This window comes from Melospiza georgiana, chromosome 2 (assembly GCF_028018845.1).
Source record: "Melospiza georgiana isolate bMelGeo1 chromosome 2, bMelGeo1.pri, whole genome shotgun sequence".
Taxonomy (NCBI): Eukaryota; Metazoa; Chordata; class Aves; order Passeriformes; family Passerellidae; genus Melospiza; species Melospiza georgiana.
This window is the reverse complement of record NC_080431.1, coordinates 29,277,070-29,297,976: the sequence shown is the minus strand read 5'-3', so window position 1 is coordinate 29,297,976 and position 20,907 is coordinate 29,277,070.

Below are 20,907 nucleotides of genomic sequence, written 5' to 3'. Positions count from 1 at the left end.
TGCCGGCCAGCACCAAATAATACATCTAAATGAGTCAGAACTCAAAAAGAAAGGTGAAGAACACTTAATCAATCAGAAAAGGGTTTTTCTTGACAGCTAAAGAAAGCCATAATTCACAGCAGCCACTGATACATATCTGCCAATGCATAACATAAATCTATGAGTGATAACTTATTCTACAGCTATTGAAAAAAATCTTGATTTTTCCCATATTTTCTACATGCTTACTCTTGTTTTCCTTCTTTCTACACCTGTTTTGGAAAATGTAGGAAAAAACTAATATTTGTATTGATCTACTGAAATCTTACAGAAAGAACATTTTCTTCCTGTCTGAAAAATTTCACTAATTGAAGGGAGAGACAGAGCAATTGTGGTGGACATCTGGCATGCACCCAGAGTCAACCCACCACAAGGCATAAAACATGCTTGTTGCTTCCAGACTGATGTTTTTGAAAAGAGATTTTGGAATTTGTAGTTTTCAATTCAGTGGTTACTCTCTGATTAGTCCTGCTTTATGTACCTTTGTCTTTATTGAAGCTCTGGATTTTAAAAACCCTCAAAATGAATGACTAACTCATAAATTTCAGAAGAATATTCTCTCACCTGCAGAATAGGATCCTATGTTTTTCCATGTGGGAAGAATATTTGGACTCACGTCAGAGATGCATTAGAGAATAGTCAAGTGCATTTTCAAAGAACAAAATAATTAATATAAAGCAATATTCTTTTAAGGAGTGTGGTCTTTTTCATATATTTAGGCAAACAATGTCCAGAAATTTAAAATGTTTTCATATAGAACAATTGGTCTTTTTTCGTTTTGACATTGTTTTCATCAGGTGCACATTTTTCTCTCTTGTTTATAAAAACCGTTTTCTTCCCACTAGGTGCTTTATTTTCCAAAAGAATCAAGAAGACTTTTTAGGGGAAAATGTGAGGTAATGTAGAAAAATAAGAAATATATGTAAGTCAGAAGCGTGGGACAGGGGGGAGAAAAAATCAATTTTAGCTTTTTCCTCTAATTCTTCTGCTGTTAGCAATAATAAAACAGGAAGGGACATGAAAACAAACAAGAGAGCCTTCCTGTTGTAGGGCAGTGGTCTCTTTAAACATAGAAACCAGTGATAAGCTCTTTTTTTTAAAAAAAAAAGTGCTTTTATTTGCTGCATAAGTGTGTTCACCTTTTCAATGTCTTTGGATGAACCACAATCCCAAATCAAATATTGTCATGCATTATTAAATTAAGTCAATTATATGTCAAACAGATGACGTTATGCATTAAATTTTTGCTGATAGAGACTGCATTTTTAGAGGGCAGTCAACATATTAAATTCTAAAAGGAGGCAATATATTTTTGTGCTTGCAGATCCCTTTGTAATTCACTGGGATACATTATATAGAAGTTCCCACATGCCAAATGCAATCCTAATAATTTACAGGGAAATGTAGTGATAAAGAATTCAGAGGACTGGAGGAAATACAAATCCATTATCAGCTTTGGACATCAGGCTGTATTGGCAGTTTTTAATTCTTCTAAAGTTTATTCTTCTGTTTTTAATTTATCTTCAGTTTACACTGCCTCACATGACAACCTCCTGGCATCCATATGTTATTGCTATTAAAAAATAAATAAAAGGGCTAAGAGAGCCCAGTAGCTCCCCTCTCTAAACTCTCTCTAAACTCTCTAAACCTGTTTAGTATCTTGTACATGCTTACCACCTGCTTGTTCTTGAGAGGGTATCTAAGTGGCAGATTTTCTGATTCTCACCTTATGCTGCATCTGACCATCTGTGCAGAGATTGTTTGAAATGTCCCTGACTTCTCAACCTATCAAACCCCATATTCACAACAGTTAAGTTTACAAAAAAAAATCTTCAAGTTGCCTGGATTATTGATTAAAACAAAAAAAAAATGGTCAAACTTGCAGCCATATGGTAAATTCTTGACTAATAGTGTCATGAAAATTGTCTGTTTGAAGGGTAAACTAACCTTTCACAGGTTGTAATTACTCTCCTACTCACAGAAAATTCCCTTGTATACATTATGGAAATGGGCCTGTTCCAGATGAATAATGTAAAGTTTGCTTGGAAAAGTAGGGACATACACAACACTGTTCTCCTGGACTTGTTGCAGACTCAGCTTCATCTACAGCTAGGTCTTTCTTTCTAAATACTCCCTCTGTCTATTACTTATTTGTATTGTTTAATATTTATTTGGTATTATTTTCCAACTGAATATATCTTCATGTAAACTTTCCATTTCCCGTTCTCTTCCCCTTCCCTTCCTTCCCATTCCCTTTCTTCCCCTTCCAAAATATTCTGTGTAAAATAAATGTGTTGCAAATTCAATTCCTATTTACACACACTTGAATATAAAACCAAAACAAATTGTTGATGTGAATTCATGGAAGTAGAGGTGATGAGAGAATACAATCCAAAATAACTGAAAGTAGTGATATCTGCTAGTACCACACAGAGGGTTAAGTACATCTAAGGTTTATGAAGTTCTGGATAAAGGTAAATGTATTAGCTTTGCTCTGGTCTTTTGGGAATAGAAACAGATTGGCAAGATGACTTTTGCAAGTTCTTTCAGTAAGTCATGAACAGTGGTGGAAAATAAAACACAGAGCCAGCCAGCTTTTAAGTTTAAGCCCAGACAACATATATTCCTTATCTTGGCTGATATAGTTCATTTTCAAAGACACTGGAAACGTTAACTTTTCCCTTAAGACTGATATACATTGTCTGGATTTAAAATTTTTCCAAAGTATTGAAATTTAGGCGCATTTTTTTACATTTTATATGTCCTTATTTTCAACATACACTGTTAGCAAGGTTATAGCCAGCTGTCTCTGAACAGCTAAATTGGCAATATGCTCACTTTTGGTTTGGACCCAAGCTGAGAAAAGTTGTGCTGCACCTCAAGTATGCTTCCTGATTTCCTGCAAAGACAGCTGGACTCACAAAATGAACTTATTCCTCTTTTATTTCTGGTCAGAAATTATGCAGAATGTGCCACTAAAGAATCTGCCTTCAGTTTGATCCCCAAAATCAACAATCCCACATTAAGCTGACTTTTGGGAGAAAAACCAGTAGTAGAACTACTTCTACTGAAGGTTCAGGGGGAAAACACAAATTTCCCACAACAATTTAGAAACCTAAGGGTAAAAAAAAAAAAAAAAAAGTGTGAAATATTTCAATATTATTTCATGAGGGGATTGCAGAGGTAGGGTAGGAAATCACTCGTTTGACTGAAGGCAATGCATTTGTTTCATCCTCTTTTTTTTTTTACTGCCTGACTTGAAGCTAGAAACAAAACGTCAAATATATGAATGAGGTTTTCAGATGTATCTTGCCACTTGCAGAAAATGACTGCTATTGCCCAAGGAAAACTCAAGGGCTGTCCAGATACAGACAGGAAAATTAGGCAATTTACAAACAGTGGTCTAGGTACTGATTTTGGATCAAATTCATTTTATGTAATGAATTCTGCTCAAAGCCAGCAGAAAAGATTTAATCTTATTAGTACAATTTCTTGATAAATTGCACAGTTTTAAATTGCAAATGATGGTGTTAAAATGAGGAGTGACTTCCAGCAATGTAGGGAAAAACTGTTAGCAAAATGAAAACTCAGTAAATGTCTCCATTTTCTGCTGTCACTGTTCTATATGGGTACAATGGATTTATGGAAGGAGGCTTTTTCTACTTCTTTACTTGGATAGATTTAGTGATCAGAAAGATTGTTTAGGAATGAAATTAATTTATTAGATTGTAATTTGTTGAGAAAAATATTTTTTTCTCTGAGCTCAATGATTTCTTATCTCTTTCCACCTTGGGATATTTTTAAATTTCTCTTGGCTTTTTTTTTTAATTTTTATTTTTGAGGGGTAAATCAAGATAAGTAAAACTCATTTCTGTCAGTGGGCATTCGTTGGCACATTTGTTCAATGCTATTCACGTTTATTGCTAACTTTTTCTTTCTAAAAGCCAAAAAAGGTTCAATTTACTTTACAAGACTATAATCTCTTAGTCTTTGCAGGTTCTGGTGCTAGAGAATGGGTTTAAAAATAACAAAGTCACTAATCTCAGAACAAAAGAATTGAAGTTATCTTGGCACACCATGACTTGCTAAGGCGTGAACTAACTTAATTGCCTCTTACACTAACTACAAACTCTGTGTGCATGGGTGAAAGGAAATATGTGTGTGTGCGTTTGTGTGTGTGCTGCAGGACTAATCCTACAGAGCAATGAAATAGTTAATGGAAGCCCCCCATTGGATGTATTTCTATCCTTGACTTATGATTCTATGATATTTCAAAATGTTAATCCTTATCTTCCTTATTCATTTTGTAATTGTCCTCTTACTACATTGCATGTACTTCATTTTTATAATGACCTTTATGCTCTGAAGGAGCAGATGAGTTAATCTCTTCCCCTGAACCACAAGAATGAATAGTGCTTTAAATAAATTATCCAATCTAGATCAGTTGCAGATGCAAATGGAGATCCTGTATTACTAGCTAGTATTATTTAAATAGCCACATGAAGTCTGTATATCTCTAAAGATATACTTCTTTTCAAAAGTGATTTTGTCTACTCTCTTACAGCTTTCTCACTTGTTTTAGTCATTGTCTTCAGGATACATTTTATCCAGAACCATGCATTTTGATGTATTGCATCTAACTTTGGAGGGCAAATTCAAATAAACTGGCAAAACTCAGTTTAAGTGAAAATCAGAGACATGCCTGTTACACTGACAATGTACTCAGTCCAGCTTTTCTATAATGCCTTCAGAATGATTTGCTCTTCTTCTCACTCTCTGCCACCCCAAATGCTTCCCTCAAGTTCCTCAATAAAATGATCCACTTTAAATTGTAGTTTCTCTGCCTTGTGGAACATTATTTAGCACAGCTCAGTAGAGCGACAAGTTTCTAAAACATATGGCACCACTGTGCTTTGGCAAAGGTGTGCTGATATGCTTGTGCTTCCTCAGCAATGATTCAGGTTTGGAGCCATTCACTCCTGTCTTTGCCCATTGATTGATTGGCTTTAGAGCTACCTGGCACAGAGGAAGATTTGCAGAATCTTTCCTTAGTATATACAACTGGAGTGTGTGTGTGTGTGTGTGTGTGTATGTGTGTATGTGTGTGTGCGTGTGTATTGTAATACAAGAAAGACTTCAGTCAAACTTCTGTATGTGTTAGGGTTTTTTTGACAGGTTTTCCTGGTTTGTTTGTTTGTTTTCTGCTTTAGCTCAATTGTTTTTTTAATCCTTTAAATTCTTCATTGCACAAGCAAATATTATTCAGCAAAAATATAAAAGCATTTTCCAGTTCAAAGGCTGTAATTTTAAAGTAAGTTTGTTAATGAAAAAGTCTATTGCCGTCCTTTTCCCACCCCTTCAATCTAATTCAAACATATGTTTGGACTTTGCTCAGATTTTCCAATGTCATTCCTACTTGGGCAGAAATCAAGGAAAAAAAGTTCCTTACCAAAAGAAAATGTTTAATAGTCAGTTATAAGTAAAACCAGGAGGTTATAATGAAACCTGAGTTGAGTGAACTGATACTGCAAAATCTCAAATGGTGAAAACCAAGCCTCAATTTTTGCATCAAAATATTAAAGCAGCTGGGTTTCAGGTGAAGAGTTTTGAATCTTTTTGGTAAAAATTATTCTATTCTCTTATAGGCTCCTACATATGTGCTCATACATATTCAATTTTGAGCAATAAACATATTCTTTTCCTCTGGACAGAACAACTTTGAACCCCATGGCTGCCGATTCTGAATGCTGACATTTGAGATTTCATCTCTGTGGCAGACGGGATGGTTGGTGTGCTCAGAGCCATGGATTCATGTATGCCCTATCCAGTCTTCAGAAGAGCTTGAGAGCTGGATGCCTGTTGGTTGTCCGCTTGCATCTAAGCCCAGCACACTGTTATCTGGCCCTCATTATTGCTCTTCCTTTTCTGGGGGGCTAAAACTCAGCCTTCAGATGCGGCCCCATGGATAAAAAAAGCTTGGGGTGTATAGAAAGGGGCCCCACTGCTGGGGCCACTAATGCTGAGGGATGTACCTGAAGTGTCGTCTCCAGGGACAATGTTCTCTGAAAACTCTGCCACACGGTCTTCAGCCACAGAGACCTGATTCTGATAAAGAGTAGCCTGATCTTCCATTTAAACAGTGTGTTCTGTCAGAGCAGGGTCCCTCTAAATTAGGTTTGATTTGATGGCCCTCTTTTGTGATTCACAGAGTAAATTTTAAATGCTATTGATTTTCAAAACTATATGAATGATCATTTCATGTTCAGAAAAAAACTCTATGCTGAATAGACATCTGCACTTGTAGTTGAAAAAAATCCTCTAATTATTAAGATGTAAAGATGGATTTAGAGCCTGTTAAGTCCTGCCTGAATTTTTATAACAATAGTTATCTCATTGTCCCATTATTTATTTTAAATAATGAAATTCTTTCATTATTTTACTGGTATATTTTCACAATATTTTAAAGTTTCATGGTCAGAAAGATTTTTATGATGGTTAAAGTTATTTTTTCCTTTTCCTTCTTAGTCTTCATCTCCCTTTAGCTCCTCTAGACCTTTTATCCACTCCTTTATTATTTGGTTGTTTTGCTCCTACATTTTTCCCTAAAAGATATTTCTTCACAAAAAACCATTTTATTTAACACTAACTAGCTGTAGAAAGTTTTTCTTAGTTGTTTTTTGGGGGGGGGGTTTAGTAATGATTTTAAGTGGAGAAAATAGAGATGTTTTCTTTGCAAAACCTTTATCTCAGTTTCAGTAATTTTCTTCTCATTGTCTTTGTCCTAAACATATGCTTATAATTCCAAATGGCAAAAATATTAAAATCTTATCTGACCTTAAATTCCTAAGGGAGATCGAACCATTATAAAACCAGAGGTCAAACAGAACTGCTGATGCTCATTGTGATGACAGCACTGTTTAATCTAATTCATTAAATGACATTTCATCTGGCAAGGGCTAGACATTAATGTGAAGCAAAATAACTTTAGAAAGAATGAGAAGGAGGAGTCACAGTATGATGAGAATAGCCATGAATCCTCATTCACTGCAAGAATTCAAACCTTTTTTTGTTCAAAATTCTGGTCTTGACTAACAGCAGGAAGCGCCCAGTGGTAAATGCATTCACAATTTGGGAAATTTATGTATGATTACAGACCATATTTGTGCTATTCCACCAACAAGTGGAAAAAAGGTATGGGAAAGACAGATGTCCCTCTCTCTCCAGAATAGTTAAGGTGTACATTTTCCGTCCTGGAATGTCTTGTAAACTCAGAGAAGAGGTCAGAATTGGAAAGTTTAGAAACAGATGCAAACTTCAGAGCCATTGGCAGTCTCCATACATCAGACAGGACATGTAGGAACAGAGTGATATTACCAGTTTTCCTTAAAATCAACTACCTTTTTTCCCTACTGGTGTGAGTGAAAGTGATGCAAAATTTAAATGAGATTCACACTGTGAATAAGAAATGTGGTTGAATTGTGGACTAGGATGAAACCTTTACTGTTATTTGTCCGTAGATCAAGAAACATCCTTTTGAACAGCATTACAGAATCAGAGGAGCAAACAACTAGGCTGGAAAATTCCTCTGAGATCATCAAGTCCAACTATGACTGAACCACCATGTCAGCTAGACCATGGCATTAAGTGCCATGTCCAGTCTGTCCTTAAACACCTCCAGGGACAGTGGTTCCACCACCCCCCTGGGCAGCCCATTCCAATGTTTAATCACCCTTTCTCTGAAGAAATTCCTTCTTATTTCCAACCTGAACCTACCTTGGTGCTCTTGCCCTTTTCTAGTTGCCTGGGAAAAGACAAACTTCTTTTGGGTATTTGAACATTTATTTCAAAACTGTGGGAAGAGCTCTTCAGAACAGGGAAGGCCCAAACCTACACCTATAAAAATACTTTGGACTTTTCAAAACCTGATAATCCTAGTTTTCTGTTCAGTAAGATATATTAATTTATGTTTCTTTGCTAGTGGTAAAGTATTGTATCTAGAGACTTTTGTAAAAATCAATCAAGAATGCTTTGAAACAAGGACATTTCCTAAAAGCAAAGCTGAATGAAAATTTTCTTGTGGAACCTCTGGAGAGAGTCATATCGATAGGACTTCATACTGAAAATCATCCCTGTAAATTGCAGGGGATAAAAAAAGAAAAGTTCGAATTGTCTCTCTGTTCCTCTAGCTCCACTATACAGCAGTGCCCCAGATCAGGATAGTTACAGACAAAAATAATTTTTTATTTCAGATAGTACTTTCCAATTTTCAGGAAGTTTCACACATTATTTCCATTCTGCCTTTGAGATGAATTTTGCATCTATATTTTGGTATAAACACTTGATTTTTGCATTAAAAATGACTGTGAACTTAAGGTTACCTACCTATTAACTGGAGGGTAGGGAAGGAAAAAAAAAGGGAACTGGTGGAAAAGAAAAGGTTACCCAAAGGTATGAGAATCTTGCTGTGGATTAGCAAGTAAATTAGATTCTGTTTGTTAATCCTTAGTATAAATTATCTGAAGATTATATAAGAAATCTGCACCAAAAACAATACTCCACACCATTACTGTAGTAAAATTAAATGTACATAAAATTTCTATCTATGACATTTATCATTAAAAAGACCTTCTATCATCAGGCCATTTATCATGAAATCAAGTATAGATTCAGTTAAAGCAGTCTATTCATTGTGAGTGTCAGGTGACTATTATGTATTTTCTACAATATATTGCTCACTGAAATAGTGAACTTATGGTAATTTTTCCCCCCCAAAACATATATTATCCACCACCTTAGTCAAATTAATTCCCACGTGTAATGGGGTTTTTTGTTTGTTGTTTTGTGGGGGTTTTTTGGTTGGTTTGTTTATTTGTCTGTTAGTTTTTTAATTTTGAGGGTTTGTTTTGGGTTTTTGCCTTTAAAATGTATGGCACAAGAGGTATTAATTTTGCACACTTGTTCGTAATATTTCAAGCCTTAAGTGGAAAGAGAAGGCCTACTGTAGAACCCAAATCCTGATCTGAGTTTCATTTGGACTGAACCCTTAGAGAACTTGTTACAAGATGTATGGGTAGGAAATAAAGTGATTTGTAAGCTTTGTTATGAAGTCCATTGCTAGAAGAAAGCACTTCAGTATTTTGCTACCAAGAGGTAAAATCCAAGGTCACTCTAAGTGTTTTATAAGATATAATTTTTAAAATCAAACAGGACTTCATACTTTTTGGGCAGTGATAACACACTAGATGAACCTTGCTTTGGCAGAAAAATAGAAGGATAAGGGCTAGTCATTCAAACTGCAACAGAGCTGTAGGCTACAGCAACACACTAAAAATATGATTCTTGCCTCATAGAATGTGCAGGATAGGCAAAAATCAAAATAAATGCAGGTTCAAATATAATATTAAACTTTAAATAATTAGTGGTGTTATGAACTCATGCCACTAGTTACAGGTTGTTTCTTGCAGCCATCTTAAAAAACTTAAATTATCCTTTTTTATAAATAGGTCAGATTGATCACACATCAGACTCTGTTTGCTCTCCATAAATCACAAATTAAAAGGTTAAAATCAATTGATTAAGAAGGATGATAATTATAGTAAATATAAGCAGAATACCTAATATTGAAGAAAGTTTTGAGTAAGGCAGTAAGCCTAATTAAAATTAAATAATTTGTTTTTAATAAAATAAATAATTCAGTGATTATTGAAAAACTCCTGATTTGGATACTGGGATGACGAGTAGACTTGTGTTCCTATCCTAAATAAGAAAACCTGTCCCTTAGAAGAGCACTTCCTGCTCTCTAGTTTCCTGTTTACTGCATGAGGATAGTAAGGAATGCAAAAGGTTAATTTTCCTTCTCTAAAGCTTAATACCAACGTCTAGCATATATTAACTAGCATGAGAAATAAAGAAACTGACAAAATAATAGGACATCAATGTGGCTTTTCATGTCTTGTTTTCTTTCTCTTCCATGTGGAGTCTTTGAGACGTGAAAACAATCTAAGATTTTTTTAATCTCTTGCTAAACAGGAAACACCATGTCAGATGGGAACCCTTCTGATATTACATCCTGGACTGTTTAAATACTTGTGGAAGCAAAACACAATGGGGCAAAAGATCCCCCACATTTAAAAGTAACACTGGAGCCTAAATGAAGTAACGGAGACTACCAGATACTAACCAGGATCTCTATAATATGTGTGTTCAAGCCTTTAAAGCGTGTGAGGAGACCCCTTGGGCTTTCCCCATGTTTGCTTCCCCCACATCAGTGTTGAAACACATTCTTGCTATTAGCCTGCTGAGTTTCCAGTATTAAATTTTCTTAGTGACCTCCCTCCTTTGATTTCATTGTGACATTGTTTCAGTAACTTATTTAATGTTCAGGTTTTCCATTATTATGTCAGAATTTGAAAAGTATTCCAGAATACATTATTGTCTCACATTTTGGTATTGTTGTTATACTCATCTGGGCAATTTGCATAGTGAGCTATTTATTATCTGTGAGTAGGAATATCAGTATTAATCATTTAACTGCATTTGAAAAATATAGGCTTCCTTCTTGCTACTATTCTGGTAGAGGCAAATAATTTCCTTTGGATGATTAAGGAAGTGATTGTGCCTGCAAAGCAGAAGCCTAAAGCTGTACCAGATATTAATTATATGATGGAAGAAGTTCACAAAGGTGTCATTTTCTCTTTCTAAACCCTTACTTAAATACAGAATTTGTTCAATATATTTCGCTCTTCAAAATCAGTATTCTTAGAAAACTCTTTAAACTTCTTCTTTATAATGAGCTCTCCAGCTACTTGTGGCATCAGACCATCATGTTGTCCTTGTGACACTGTCACTGTACAAAGACTGTGATGTCACCAGAATAAGTAATTTCTGTTAGAGGTGCTGGAGGACCGTGGGACTAGTTATGGCTTTCTTTGACCTGGATTCAGATCTGTGTGCTGTGCCTCTGGGACAACCTCACTGCAGTCAACAGTTCTGTCGTTATGTGCATCCGCATCACTAAATACTGTGTTGTTTTATTCCCCAGTGTGGAGGCGCCTTGTGTCACAATGTACATCTGTGAGAAATGAGCAAATATACAATTTTACATGTCTTCACATTTTACCACATAAAAATTTTATGACTTAGGACTTACAGCAGATTTCACCTTGTTTGACTTTGGTCACGTGAAAAATTCAACATCTATTTTAATCTGGTGATAGGGTAGTGTATTCCAGGCTAAAATGAGTCTCTCATGCAGCTAAAATGGACAAGTACCTGGGAGATTTGTCTCTCTCTGTGCTATACACAGCATTAGCCTTGATGGCAAATTAAAAGCTTGGTCTTTAATCTTAAGTTTAAAGGCTGAAAGTTGGATGGCTTAACTTGTCATCACTCTAGACTCAGTGTACAAGGGCTGAATATGGATAGCTCTATCCTGCAGGAGTTTGAGCTAAAAACATAATGTTTAAACTTTCATCCTCTAATGTACAACAGGTGCAATTGATTATAGGAACCAGCTGAGTCACCAGTGCACCTGAGTTCTTTGAGCCTTGTTTTAAGAAAGTTGATAATCAAAATGTTGCTGAAGTTGGAAGCCACTGTTCACATTGAGAAATATAAAAAGTCAGCCAGTAATGTGTCACTGAATTTTTTTTAAGCACAGAGTCTTTATTATGCCAGATTATTTAAAGTTGCTGCTGAGTCATAAACAATGAAATAGTCCTTCCATTTTTTTTTAACAAAGAGAAAATTTCCTGAACCTGTTTTTATTTTCAAAATTGTGTAATAACATAGATACCCTGAACAAAGTAAGCCTTCCAGAAACAAGAAGATCTGCAAAAATCATAATTGGAGACCTTTTTTCCCCATCTCTGCCTTCCTAACCAGAGCTCTCTGGCCTTTGTAGCAGTGTAACACTAGGGAGCACACTTTCATCAGGAATTATGCTGTCTGCAGCATCCAGGAGGCTGGGAGACAGTCAGCTCTGCACATCAGCAGTTGGGCAGCGCGCCAACCCTTGCCCTGCTGCACAGAATGACAAGGCATGCGAAGATGACAGAGCTAATGGTAAACAATGACAGATCTGTCGAGAGTCTGATGGGATGCATCTCTTGTTTGTTCATGTACAGTACAGGAATCAGAGCTATTTTGTTCAGGGTGTGCTTAGATGCCTGCTTGAACTCTTCACCCCGCCTTTTACAAATCAGACTTAGCAGAGCAATGAAGAGGGGTTTTTTTTGTGGGTATGAGAGACTTACAGTAAGCTCAAAACTAGGACAGGCAATTCTTAGAGAAGGGAGAAAATGCACTTACTCTTCAATTTTATTTATTTAAAAAATTCTCTTATTCTTATTGACCAGTTAATAAAACCTCATTGTGTAATTATTACTTCCAATAGTCATGATATTTGTCTATAGAATTAAAGGTGAAGAAGGACAGAAAGAAATTCCTTCTTTGGAGTAGCTTTAGACTCAATTCTATTATCATAAGAACGAGTTACAATTTAAAATACACTAAATTATTCTGTTCTTCAGTAATTTCCAAGCAAATTTATTTTCTTATTAAATCACTTTATCTGCTGATTCATATTTTGATATAAGCCAAACATGTCTATCTTGTATATTGTACCATTGCTTTTAGGGAATTTAAATTTAAAGTCTACATTACACATTTTATGCTTTTGATATTCCTTATTTTGTTATGGTGACCAAGTTTGTTTTTTACTAGGCCAAGGAGTTATGAACAGATTAACCTGTGTAACTTTCATATGATCACACAAAAAGATGTCTGGCAATCCTTGCCAATTATTCCGTAGGAAACTTGTCTTATGAGAAAAAGATACATTGCACCAGACAATGCTAGAAATACCACTACCAACAATAACAACCCCAGCAAAACAAAAGCAACAAACACTGCAAAACCTTTCCCAGAACTTCAGCAGAACAGCTATCCTGAATCAGGTCTGTGGTTCTAACAGTCCACATTTATGTCCTTTTCATTATTTCTATATATTTCATTTATGTCCCTTTCATTAGCTTCTTGGAAAGGTTCAAGCTTATGTGAAAGGAACAGTTGATAAGCAATCAGCTTAAATTCAAAACAGTATTTCAAGTGTTTCAGGTGTTTCAGGCCACCGATTTTCTTCCAACATTTTTCGGCTCTTCTCCATTTATGTCACCTTTAAGTCACCTTCTGTATGCTGAAGTATGGTGAAACAGAAACTTACTAATTTAGTTTGTGTAGTAAGAAGGCTGAAATATGTAGAGCTATGTATCAGTCCTTCAGATCCTCCTGTCTTCAGAGGACATAGACCAGTATTTTTGTTCTCTGGTAGTGAGCAATGCCCTCCCAAAGCATTAAAGTAGACTACTTGAAAAGATTTTGCATATGAAACAGCAGTCACCTACGCTAAATAAAGTACTCCAGAGCTACCACATTCAATTAAAAAATTCCAGTTGGGAAATTCTGGTCTTCAGGGGGGCAATAGGGTACGTGATCATAGAATAATTAATTTCCATTAAGAGAACTGTATTAAGTCAGGCTATGTAGCTGATACTTTGAGTAGAACTTGCTTGAAATGAAACTAATAAAGCATTATCCTACATAAGATCAACTTTGGGCCACAATTCTAGAAGCTTGATACCTAACCCAAAATACAATCAAGTGAAAATCTTAGACTGTGGAGTGAAAATGAAAACAATTGATAACATGGTTGCACCATCAGGTTTTAAGCAGAAGTTCCAATTGATTTCAGTGCTTTAAAATCAATTCATTCTCTGCAGAGAAATAGATTCAGATTAACAGTGATTATTTATCATAATGACTTTATCTGAGGATATCTTTCTTTTCATAAAAAAATCCTTAGTATTCCTGTTTAACACTCAGTCTTTTGGGATATTCCTACTATTCTGTGGAGAAATCATTGTCTGCCTTTACAAAGTTTCTGTCGTTTTTTATGCAGAGCTTCAAGAAACTTCTTGGGAGACTTCAAATCTGTATGGAAGAACTCCAGCCTGTCATGTTACAGCTCTTGTTTGCTACCTGTAAAATGACATCAGGCAGAGGTCTCAGTGGGGATCCACCACAGGAGGATCTACTTGCACACTCTATAAGTGCTAAATTCTCCTCTAGAAGGCTTTACAGACTAAAAAGGCTGAAGAGTTGAAAGACAAAAAAGGCTGAGATAGTTCAGCTGCCTGGTGAAAGGTCAATGACAGAGATGGATACAACCACTGGAACCATAAAACTTTAAATTCAGTAAATTGTGTGGAATAGAGTCAGTGTTACCCCTTCCTCTTGAAATTTATTTAACTTCAAAACTTTAAAGTCTGATTATTTAAGCTGTTTATGAAAAACACAGAAGACTGAATTCACAAAGGCAAAATACTTTGCTAAATAGTCCGCTAATTTCAAAACTGTACCAGATTTTACCACTTTAAAGATTTCCATGCCTGATAGTAAAACTCTTAAATTTTTATCGTAGGAACAATTCTGCTAACTGATATATAAAAATATGTACAAATACATACAAATACATGCAATACATACAAATACATACAATACATACAAATGTGGATTTATCTATTTCCAAAATGCTCTAGTTACTGTATACCTGATCCCATATGTAACGAAAATAAGGTTCACTGTCAAAATTATTCCTTTTGAAAGTGAGAAATGTAAAATTAATTTAAATACTGTTTTATTTTCCCTCCTTTTTCCAGAAGAAGCCATCTAAATATATGGTAACTGAAGTATGTAACTTTTGGCTTGTAAATGTTGTGTGTTTTGGAAGCTGAAGAGATATGCCAATGTAATAAGGGTTATAAAGAAGATTTAAATGCCTCTCACAAGGGAAAAGGTTCTGCTGCTGCAAGTTTAGCCCATGTACAAACTTTTCATTCAGACAGAACAAGGAAAATTCCCAGTATAACTCTGAGCAGAATGAAATAACTGCAGAAAGTGAGAAAGTAACTGCAGAATATAAGGTTATAAGCAAATATTGAATGTTTTATGAAAAAAAAAAGGTCAAATTCTAACATCCTGACATTGGTCAGTGGAAAACAGAAATTAATCAATTAATTCCCAGGCTTCTATTTTATTTTTTGGGTTCAGAAATAAAAAAAAAAACCAAAAACAATCAAACAAACAAACCCCACTATACTTTCAAAAGCTATTGTAATCTCAAAATCAAATATACCATCAGGAAAGTAAGATGTATTTCACCTGCCATTTAAAAGAAATGTTTACTAAATATAGAACCATTCTATCTGATCTATTTCTTACTTTTTTACTGTAGAAAAAAAACCTAATAGAACTATATTTGGCTCATTCTGTTATAGACAAATATTACCTATCATATAAAAGCTATAGTGACTTTTACAGTTCATATCTTCTCCAGAAATCACTTAGCATTTTCTTTGCTGTGGAAACATGTAATAAAATGGTTACAACAGGAAAAGCAAGTCACCTAGCAGTATAACCCACAAAAAATGAACACTTCAGCACTTATTTTTTATGGGCTAGTTAACCTCATTGGATTTATATAACTGCCAAAGCCTGACCTCCATTACTGTTGATCAGAACTGAAATTTACTTCCATAACATATTATATTGACCACTTTAGAGAAATAAAGGAGAACACAAAAGGCAGAGAACCTACTTACTCTTATTATTGGATATATTTTTTCCAGATCTCTGAGGCTTACCATTTAATGCTACACTGGCTAAACTGGAAAGCAAGTCTGTGTTCATGCACTAAAGCCTGCCAAAAATTATCTATCAATTTCCAAATGTGTAAGTGACTATCTAATAAATAAGAAAGGGCAAGAACCATAATATAGCAAAATTTAAAATGTGACCTACCTCCAAGTGTTAGGAGCTGAATTTCCTTGGCTCTGAGTTCTGGTTTTGTAATACTACATGCATTTGTACCAGCACCTTATTTTGCCAGTTTGCCAGCAATCATCTCTCACTATCTGATTATCAGAAATAGGCTTTTTCTGTCCTTTTATTCCTTTTATGTTGACTTCTTCATAATATCTTAGAAATTCCACAAATACATTCTACATATTCAAAATGTCTAGATAATCAAAATACTATGTATAAAATACCATTATAATAGCATAATCAAATTTTAGGTATACATCATAATAATGAAAAACAATTTTAAATAATTAATTAATATTATCTCCTTTTCCTTAGAGGGAAGTAACCCTTTTTACTTGATTATCTTGAGCCATAAATGAGGTAAATGATATTTACAAAAACTCAAAATGCTGCTTTAAAATTTGGTTGTCTAATATGTCTGTTTGGCCTCACCTTGTAGTTATTCCTCAGAAATTCTAAATAAGAATTTATGAAGAGCTAAGTACATGTAGATTTTTGCATGTTTTATTTAGGAAACGTGGTTTAAAGTTTGTTTGTTTCATTGCAGCAGTAAAATAGAATTTAAATATGGTGATATTTTCTGTCAGGACTTACAATTTTGAGATCAGTACAAAAATATGGAAGACAAAAGGAATTAAATCTGTCCATTGTCTGACTTTAAATTATTTAGATTGACTTCTTCCTTGTAATTTTATGTCTCCTCTTTTCTTAATTTTTCTTATTTAGCTTTCTGACTTAAAAATCTTGATTTTCCTGCTTGCCCAATTTGGTTGTTTTTTTTTTTTTTTTTTTTTTTTTATCTTTGCACTGTTTTTATTCCTTTAACTACCTTATTTTTTTAAAGGAAGGAAACAAACAAAAGGCAGTATTATTGCACATTTCCTGGAGACACTGTAAACAGAAAAATTAGACTTTGGCAATAAATGCTAACTTTATTTTTAAGAAGAAAGGCAGCATTTTACCACAAACCTTCAAGAACCATAAATTAAGCCTTGGCAATTTAGATTAGCTTGAAAATCACAGTTTGGGAGAGGAGAGTGACATCTCTTTGTGCTGCTTACTCATTCAGATGTGCTCTATAAGTTTTCTAACAACAGTGATTAGAGGCATCCTAATTTGGAAATTACTCTAGAGTAATACAAAAATGTCAGGAGCTGGGCTGAAGAACAAACTGATGCTTTGAGATATTTCTTAAAAGCTGCAATAGCTGCCAAGTCAGTGGCAAGGAGGCAGCTGCTCTGGAGTCTTTTGCTGTGGGTGTGAAATGTGCATTTGGCTACTGACATAATTGACCACAACTAACAGAAATATACAAATACGTGAACTTTATGTACATGTAAATTTTTTTCAATGTGATAATTAGCTCAGCTAAATATATGGTTGGAGGTGAATGAAGGCCTTTTGAAAAGCTGTCAAACATCTCAATGGGTTTTTTTTGAGAATATATGGATTGAATCATATTTCTAATGGTGATCTATGGGCAACATCTTGTGCTGTCACTTCCCTGGTGGTAATCTAGGCCTCCATTTAATTTTTGAAATCGGTATTTTTTAAGAGATTAGATTAAATGTATCAAGATCCATTTGTATAAACCCTTACAGTAAATGTTTAATTTGGAAACACTTGGAGCAGTTCTTCAAAATTCTTCAACTTTTGAATTGAAAAACAGCCTGAGAAACAAAGTCTCAAAGGAAAGGACTTGAAAAGGTAGATTTACATTAGAGTGATAATATAGATGACGTTAGAATTGATTTTGAAAATTTAATATTCTCCCCCACTGCTAGATGCAATGATGCCAGTAGATGTTATATAAGTATGCTTGTTACCAAAGATCAGGGCTCTATCATCTTTGCTGGAAGTTAGCAGATTTCAAACAGTCATAGTGCAGTTTAAAAAAAAAGTTAAATCGTGATCCTTTAGTATTTACATATTAAAATCGTCTTTGACTTTGTAGGGTAACTGCAGATTCTCACTTATGTAGTGAATGAAATCATATTAAATGAGGTTTATAGATAACAATCCCCTTTAAATCACCCTCTTTAGAACTCTGGCTTGTCTGAATGTAGGGTCATTACAGTGAAACACTGAGTGTACCAATTTTTCTGTCATCCTAAGCGAAGTCACAAAAGACCTCACTGCTCAGTATGCATTTATGTTTCCCACTCCTTTCCCTCCTGAGACTATAGCAGGTCTTGAACCATATCAAACCAATTAAAACTCCCACACTAGCATCTGCATCAACCATTTGTATCTGCAGCATTCTTTGGGCAAGGACTATATGATGAAAATGGATAAAATGTAAACTGTGCTGGAAACACAGTTTATTTTATAAGTTGTTTATATTAAAATTTTGTGTAAGACAGTGCATCACTATATTTTACTTTTTTTGCTGTTCTTCCTATGAAAGTAAATTAAGGCCTTAGTTTCCGGGATAATTTACAGTGGCAGCCATTATATTCTTTGCCAGGATGGTGTTCATAACAAGTTGTTATTTCTGAGTTTTTATTTTCTTCATTATTCATTAGATGTAAACCACTCTTAGGTCAATAAACTGAAATAAGTCACTCAAGCAGACCTTCTTGGGAAGGATTATGCAAAATGTCCTCGTACTCTAAGTGGAAAAGTTGATCTTAAATACCTCTTCTCTCCACATAAAAGGGCAGTGGAAGTTCATTTCTATATTCTTCTGTTTTGCTTTGTTTTAACTTCCTCCATCTGATAGCATGAAAAAAAAGTCTCCAGATTCTCTTTCAGATAACCACTGTACACTTAGAAATAGGTTTCAGAAACGAGATTAACTCTTCCGGAATGATGATGCTGAACTATTGACCTGCAGGGAGAGAGATGATGATGTTGACTTTCACTCTGCCAGGCTGTCTATCTCTAGTAATTTTTCCTCTAAAATTCAGTAGTGGTAGGTTACAAAGCAGAGGTCGAGGCAAATTAAGTGGCAGCCAATCCACTGCATTATTCTATGCCTGTGATCTGTCTCAGTCTCTCGGTCATTCAAATGCAGGTGATGGTTTCAGTGTTGAAAAAGTGAGGTGAAATGTAACTTGATTTAACATTTTAACCAGAAGGGATTGCTCTTGCTCTCTTCCTCTACTGCCTCAATGAAAGGCTGTTGATGATAACCAATGGTGATGGCAAAGTATATAATGAATGAAGGCACTGGGTGCTAGTGCTACTCATAAAAAAGAGCTTGGAGGTAGTTAAATCTGTGTGTTTAAATTTAGACTAGGCAATACATTTGCAATGAATTATTTATTGGGTTAAATTTCACCAACTTTTTTTTCTGTTCACCAGTTGTCCACAAACATATGGCAAAATTTGTGGATTTATTCATTACCTAGAAAATATTCATCTATTTCCTCAGTGAATAAATTCTTGGCCTGCAGATTGCTCATGAGCAGTTCATAGGGAATATTCAGAAGATGCACTGTGTGTGTTAGTTTCCACGTCTGCTTCGATATGCTGTAAATTAGCACTATTATTATGACTAAAGGATCAAACGAGCAGATGCTGTGCTGACAGCAATATTTCAGCTAGCCCTTTATTTAATTCTCATCAGAACATAACGTAGTACACTAACATTACACTTCTGGATTTACCTGCAACATATCATAGCTTCTATTAAATGAAAAATTACTTTCTGGATTAGTTTACCAGTCCCATTTACAGCATCACCCCAGCATTGTGTTGGCACAGCTGAGAGGACAGAGAATTGAAGTTCAGTCAGGAATGAATGTTTAACAGCAGGATGTTATTGCATGAATATTATCAGCAAAATCTTTCTGGTTAAAGCCTTGCATAAAATGAAAACGCATATTAATATACTTTATTTACATGATGGTGCATGTACTTAGCCTCTGTAAGTAAGCAAAGAAAGAGCTCTTAGTTTTTCACTCTGACTGAGGGATTTGCTTTGTTTGGTTGGTTTTTTCTTATGTTAGCTATGCAGAAGCATGAATATTTTTAAAAGGATGTTATGGGGATGGAAAAATAGGTCAGTAAAATTAATAAAAATTAATTTGAACTTTCCCTGTTTGGAGAGGTGGCAACATTAGCATAATGTCAGTATTGTACATTTCCCACATGTTAAGGATCACTTGTGCCCCAGTGGGGATTGTAAGGTTTTCAAGGGTGATAAGAAAGTCATAACCACTTTAAAAGGGTTCTTTTTTGAAGCCATTTTCATGCCCATCCTTTCCTTTTGCCTACAAAGAATACCCTTCAACTTCTCCCTCCACATATTGTCTACAGACCGCCGCACTGCTTCTCTGCAAATCTCTCTCAAGCAGAGAACTTTTTCACTAGTTTTTTCATATCAAAGCATGAAAAAACCCATTTGGGGATAGCACTCTAGAGGTATCTTCTCAGTTTCCTCAGAGAATAAAGAGAAGTGGAGAAAACCTCTTGTTATTTAAAGGGTCTTTGAATGTGTCTAATTTTCAGAAGTACACCACCCAAAATTCCCTCTCTGGGTATTCACTAAGTGGGTTTCGCTTGGTATGAATGTTTCTTACTCTGCAGTAATGCAACTGGATCTATAAACTGGAGCTGTGATGAACCTTTGCAAAAAGACAAATCTAAAAAAAGAAGAAAAAAATATAATTTTATAATTTTTGGCAACACAATTGGCCCATGATATAGTATCAGTTTAAAAGCATGTCATATGAATATGAATGATACTTAAATAAAATGTTCTTTAATGTAGCATAATACTTTAAAATAAAGTAAAACTTAAATATTCACTAGAGGAATACTGAAAAAAAAGAATATTTTAACTTTATAACAATGGTAATGATTATTATTCCTAGGGGAGAAGAACTGGGTTTGGTGTTCTCGATTGAAAGTGAGAACTCCCATTTTCTATGTGAAGGACCTACAGCAAGCTGCAAAACTCAGGAAGAATGAACCTCCATTTCTCCAACAGGAGCTGCATTTCTGTGCAATCCTTAACACTAGATTTATAAAAGGGGAATA